Source organism: Triticum aestivum, chromosome 1B, assembly GCF_018294505.1.
Source record: "Triticum aestivum cultivar Chinese Spring chromosome 1B, IWGSC CS RefSeq v2.1, whole genome shotgun sequence".
In the NCBI taxonomy this organism is placed as follows: domain Eukaryota; kingdom Viridiplantae; phylum Streptophyta; class Magnoliopsida; order Poales; family Poaceae; genus Triticum; species Triticum aestivum.
In genome coordinates, this window is record NC_057795.1 from 635,616,201 (window position 1) to 635,623,491 (window position 7,291).

The window sequence follows — 7,291 nt, forward strand, 5'->3', positions numbered from 1 at the left end:
GTCTCTTATTGGTTTACCACTATCGTTTTGGGGTTATGCATTAGAGACAGCTGCATTCACGTTTAATAGGGCACCATCTAAATCCGTTGAGACGACACCGTATGAACTATGGTTTAGCAGTAAACCTAAGCTGTCGTTTCTTAAAACTTGGAGTTGCGATGCTTATATGAAAAAGGTTTTCAACCTGATAAGCTCGAACCCAAATTGGAGAAGTGCGTCTTCATAGAATACCCAAAGGTAACTATTGGGTACACCTTCTATCACAGATCTGAAGGCAAGTTATTCATTGCTAAGATGGATCCTTTCTAGAGAAGAAGTTTCTCTCGAAAGAAGTGAGTGGGAGGAAAGTAGAACTTGATGAGGTAATTGTACCTTCTCCCTTATTGGAAAGTAGTTCATCACAGAAATCAGTTCCAGTGATTCCTACACCAATTAGTGAGGAAGTTAATGATGATGATCATGAAACTTCAGATCAAGTTACTACCAAACCTCATAGGTCTTCCAGAGTAAGATCCGCACCAGAGTGGTATGGTAATCATGTTCTGGAAGTCATGTTACTAGACCATGATGAACCTACGAACTATGAGGAAGCGATGATGAGCCCAGATTCCACGAAATGGCTCGAGGCCATAAAATCTGAGATATGATCCATGTATGAGAAAAAACTATGGACTTTGATTGACTTGCTCGATGATCAGCAAGCCATGTTAAATAAATGGATCTTCAAGAGGAAGACGGACACTGATAGTAGTGTTACTATCTACTAAGCTCAACTTGTTGCGAAAGGTTTTCAACAAGTTCAAGGTATTGAATACGATGAGATTTTCTCACTCGTATCGAAGCTTAAGTCTGTCTGAATCATGTTAGCAATTGCCACATTTTATGAAATTTCGCAAATTAATGTCAAAACTGCATTCCTTAATGGATTTATTAAAGAAGAGTTGTATATGATGCAACCAGAAAGTTTTCGTCAATCCTAAAGATGCTAACAAAGTGTGCAAGCTCCAGCAATCCATCAATGGACTGGTGCAAGCATCTCGGAGTTGGAATATACACTTTGATGAGTTGATCAAAGCATATGGTTTTATACGGACTTTTGGAAAGACCTGTATTTACAAGAAAGTGAGTGGGAGCACTACAACATTTCTGATAAGTATATGTGAATGACATATTGTTGATCGGAAATAATGTAGAATTATTCTGCAAAGCATAAAGGAGTGTTTGAAAGGAGTTTTTCAAATAAAGACCTCAGTGAAGCTGCCTACATATTAAGCATCAAGATCTATTGAGATAGATCAAGACGCTCGATAAGATTTTCAATGAGTACATACCTTGACAAGATTTTGAAATAGTTCAAAATGGAACAGTCAAAGAAAGAGTTCTTGCATGTGCTGCAAGGTGTGAAATTGAGTAAGACTCAAAGCCCGACCACGGCAGAAGATATAAAGAGAATGAAAAGTCATTCCCTATGCCTCAGTCATAGGTTCTATAAAGTATGCTATGCTGTAAACCAGACCTATTGTATACCTTGCTCTGTGTTTGGCAAAGGAATATAATTTTGATCTAATAGTAGATCACTGGACAGCGGTCAAGAATATCCTTAGTGAGGACCAAGGAAATACTTCTCGATTATGGAGGTGATAAAAAAGCCCGTCGTAAAAAGTTACATCAGTGCAAGCTTTTACACCGATCCAGATGACTCTAAGTCTCAATCTGGATACATATTGAAAGTGGGAGCAATTAGCTAGAGTAGCTCCATGCAGAGCATTGTAGACATAGAATATTTGCAAAATACATACGGCTCTGAATGTGACAGACCCGTAGACTAAACTTCTCTCACGAGCAAAACATGATCATACCTTAGTACTCTTTGGGTGTTAATCACATAGCGATGTGAACTAGATTATTGACTCTAGTAAACTCTTTGGGTGTTGATCACATGACGATGTGAACTATGGGTGTTAATCATATACAGATATGAATATTGGTGTTAAATCACATGATGATGTGAACTAGATTATTGACTCTAGTTCAAGTGGGAGACTGAAGGAAATATGCCCTAGAGGCAATAATGAAGTTATTATTTATTTCCTCATATCATGATAAATGTTTATTATTCATGCTAGAATTGTATTAACCGGAAACATGATACATGTGTGAATACATAGACAAACATATAGTCACTAGTATGCCTCTACTTGACTAGCTCATTAATCAAAGATGGTTATGTTTACTAACCATAGACATGTGTTGTCATTTGATTAATGGGATCACATCATTAGGAGAATGATGTGATTGACATGACCCATTCCGTTAGCCTAGCACTTGATCGTTTAGTATATTGCTATTGCTTTCTTCATGACTTATACATGTTCCTGTAACTATGAGATTATGCAACTCCCATTTACCGGAGGAACACTTTGGGTGCTACCAAACGTCACAACGTAACTGGGTGATTATAAAGGAGTACTACAGGTGTCTCCAAAGGTACATGTTGGGTTGGCGTATTTCGAGATTAGGTTTTGTCACTCCGATTGTCGGAGAGGTATCTCTGGGCCCTCTCGGTAATGCACATCACTATAAGCCTTGCAAGCAATATAGCTAATGAGTTAGTTACGGAATGATGCATTACGTAACGAGTAAAGAGACTTGCCGGTAACGAGATTGAACTAGGTATTGGATACCGACGATCGAATCTCGGGAAAGTAACATACCGATGACAAAGGGAACAACGTATGTTGTTATGCGGTTTGACCGATAAAGATCTTCGTAGAATATGTAGGAGCCAATATGAGCATCCAGGTTCCGCTATTGGTTATTGACCGAGAATAGTTCTAGGACATGTCTACATTGTTCTCGAACCCGTAGGGTCCGCACGCTTAAGGTTTCGATGATAGTTATATTATGAGTTTATGAGTTTTGATGTACCGAAGGAGTTAGGAGTCCCGGATGAGATCGGGGACATGACGAGGAGTCTCGAAATGGTCGAGACGTAAAGATCGATATATTGGACGACTATATTCGGACTTCGGAAAGGTTCCGAGTGATTCGGGTATTTTTCGGAGTACCGGAGAGTTACGGGAATTCGCCCGGGAGTATATGGGCCTTATTGGGCCATACGGGAATAGAGGAGAGAGGCCAAAAGGAAGGAGGCCTGCGCCCCCCCTCTGGTCCAAATTGGACAAGGGGGGCAGCCCCCTTTTCCTTCTCCCTCTCCTCCTCTTTCCTTCTCCAACAAGGAAAGGAGGAGTCCTACTCCCGGTGGGAGTAGGACTCCCCCCTTGGCGCGCCTCCTCCCTAGGCCGGCCGCCTCCCCCCTTGCTCCTTTATATACGGGGGCAGGGGGCACCCCATAGACACAACAACAATTGATCCCTTGGATCTCTTAGCCGTGTGCGGTGCCCCCCTCCACCATAATCCACCTCGATAATATCATAGCGGTGCTTAGGCGAAGCCCTGCGACGGTAGAACATCAAGATCGTCACCACGCCGTCGTGCTGACGGAACTCTCACTCGACACTCGGCTGGATCGGAGTCCGAGGGACGTCATTGAGCTGAACGTGTGCTAGAACTCGGAGGTGCCGTAGTTTCGGTGCTTGATCAGTCGGGCCGTGAAGACGTACGACTACATCAACTGCGTTGTGCTAACGCTTCCGCTTACGGTCTACGAGGGTACGTAGACAACACTCTCCCCTCTCGTTGCTATGCATCACCATGATCTTGCGTGTGCGTAGGAATTTTTTTGAAATTACTACGTTCCCCAACAACGACGTCATCGGGGAAGAGGCTCCGACTGGGCAGCGGTGATGTGGCGGACAGAGGAGGGTCGGGTTTCGCGGCTGGAGCGGAGAGGTAATGGCAGCCTGGGATTTCAAATGGCGAAAAGGGGGCGATGGGAGGGGGTGAAGCATGACTTAGGGATGCGCTTGTCCAAAATGTAGGGTGTGTTACAAAAGTACCCCCCACCGATTTGAACTAGCGGCCCTTTCGGCTCAGGGTTAGAAGGGGGATTTCGCGTGTCGGGATTTGGCAGCTGGTGGGAGTTTTCGCGCGCGTTGTAATTTCAGGATAGCAAGGCGCGGGTTGTAAAGGCGCCAGTTTTCGGAGCACGATATCTGAATTTTCGGGATATAACAAGACGCGGGTTGAATTTTAGGGACAAGCCTAATGTGTAGTAATATTGTACTTGTACGTACCAAATCAATTCGCACTTCCCTCAACCAAAAAGAAAACGAAAAAAATAAAACTATTCACACCACACAAAGAGAGAGTCTTGCCCCGTTTTACTATACAAATGCTATTCAAAGCTACTCCCTCCTTCCATCTATATAGGGCCTAATGCGTTTTTCGATGCTAACTTTGACCAAATATTAGAGCAATGATATATGACATGCAACTTACACAAAGCACACCGTTAACTTCGTCTGTGAAAGGTTCTTTCAATGATATAATTTTCACATTGTGCATGTCATGTACTATTAATCTTGTCAATAGTCAAAGGCGGTCTTAAAAATCTCATTACGCCCTATATAGATGGAAGGAGGGAGTATGAATCCATATTATGTCCGATTAATTTTTTTCGCTTTGCTGTATAATGCATGTAACCTACTCATACCAACATTTTAGTGCATTCCAAATGTCTATACTACCGCTGCAATTCGAACTAAATTTGAATTTGTTTCTCTATTTCAATAAGAATCTACAATCATGATTGTTGCCAACTTCAACCATCATAGTTTCCTTGCTATCCGCCAGATATAAATCAGATGGCCTATAATGCAGGATGGCAGGCACACCATCATCAACAACTCCTTTTTTTATAAGAGTAGAGATAAAATATATTAAATGTAGTATAACATGTTCATAAACACACCATGTGTATCACCGTTATATATATTCACACATACGTCGGTTTAAAACACTATGATAAATTCTTTAAATATCCAAATTCGCTTTTTATAATGAAGTATATATGATCTCTATTCGTCTTTTACACCCACACAACCCTCTTATCTTTGTAGCTAGCGCTAACTTTCTCTTGTGCATGCACAAGCCCGCATCCCTTTCACCCTCCCTCAGCATTCTCTAGCTCCATCGCGCAAATTCGTCTTTTCACTTTAGGTCGTTCACCCACAGTGTGTGTAGCCCCCCCAGCTCCTTCTTTATGGCACACATCGATCGATATGCCTCTCTAGCCAGGTGTGCCTAACACAAACACAAGCTTCCCCTCTTCTCTTGTCACCGTCCCTGCCTCACTCCCACCACTCTTTTCATCGTTCTCGTACTCGCACACTCCTCCCCGCTCGATATAGTATGCCTCTCGTACCACCTCCTACATGCATCCCTCCATCTCTATCCTTCTCCTCGTGCCTCGTTTGCTTCTAACACACACATGCATGTATACCGATCGATCTCCCAACATATACCTGGATCGACTTTAACTACCCCCCCCATCGATCAACGTACCTCACAAGTTATGTATCTCCTTTCTCTAACAAAGGGCGATTGATCTTCCTATGTAGTTATGTCTGCTTACCACAACCACATTGTCCCCCCTTATCATTCGTGCATGCCTCCTGACCCCTCTCTCACACGCACGTGCACAGACAACAAGCAGCCATCTCCTATCTTATTGATATTGCGGGCGTGCCCTCCGTTTGTCTAGCAAGCCTATCCCACCATTTGTTAGAAGCAACTCCACTACCACCCCCTCGAACACTCTAGATCTATCTCTTTCCCAACCTTATTCCTCTCATGCACATATGCATGGATGCCGATCGATCTCCCTTAATACAGAAGGCAGATCGATCTCCTTAATACATGAGGTAGGCCTCTCTCCTCCTCCACATAGCCATTGTACCTCTATAGTTAAGTGGGCCTCCCTCTTCCCCCACCACACACCAATAGTCGAGCGCTGCAGGTAGGTATCCATGCCACAGAGACAAACTGCACATGTCCCCTCTCACGTTCCAGTAGGCCAGCCACTCTATATCTTTGACGTGGGAACACACAAATTTGATGGCACTTTTTATCGATCGCGCGCACACACACACACATCATCCCTCTTTTTGATTCTATGGACACCTCAAGCCGGTGATATCTCCACTCTCTTCTCGTGGATCGCCCCCTCTATATATATGTTATATCCAGGACTCTATTTCACACACATTGCATATGTAACATTTTTTGATTGACCCCCCCCCCAAAAAAACTCTCAAGAACCCACACACTATATCTCTCTAGGTTTGTATCTCTCTCACACAACCCCACGTAGGTGGTGTACGTATACAAGAAGAGAATAGGTGCACCGTGCACGTACTCACGCTTCGTGCCCAGCCACACCCGCGCGGGTACACGGTGGAGCTCATTTCTTTACGAAATGGCAGCCCACGTGCTAATTTGAACGCCTGTAGCGGTTGTTTACCTAGGGAGGTCGTGTACCACGCCTGCACGAAACAAAGTTCGACTTGACGCGTTGCCGCGTTATTTTTAAATAAAGTTATAGCGCTCAATGGCACGTACACAGAATATAAAACGATTTTTATGGAGAAAAAGGTAGTCCGCTCACTATATACAATGGAGCCTTGCATGCCTGGTTTGTCGCTCTTCAGAATATCTCACACAAGTCTGCGGTGGCCTCTCTCTCTCTCACCGTTGGTCACTGATCCGGCCGCATCCCGTCTGCCGGGGGAAAGGGAGTGCGGTGGCCTCTCTCTCTCTCTCACCGTTGGTCACTGATCCGTCCGCATCCCGTCCGCCGGGGGAAAGGGAGGAAGTGCATCGTTTCTCCGTTCGACGGTGCCGAGGCAGCACGTCCCGATCTGCGGTACACGCTGTTCTCTCTGACCAAGCTCTGGCGCGGCAGGGCCTACGCCACCTGCTCGCAGATTCCACCCGCCGCCGCTCACCTAGTTACATCCCGACGACCTCCAGGTATCCCCTCCAGCCTTGCTCTACTACCCGTCTTCCCACATTGCTGCATGTGGATCTTCCATAGTTCTTTGCCCAAAACGTAGCTCGTCCAGCGTACTTTCCATATTGCATTCTCGTCCTCACACCGTTTTAGACAAACACAACCGTGTTGCTATCTTCCCTTAGGGCAAGGAATATGCTTCTTTTTTGTCGTCGCATGTGTCATCAACTGTTATTGGCCAGTAATTGTTTCCTTTCTACCTCTTTTTTGCAAACAGGGCTATCCATTTCACCTTGTTGCTATTGCGACCTTTTGGTGAACTGCACAAATCACTTTTTTCTAAAGAGTGTTTTGTGCAGTTGTACTAAAATGTCACAT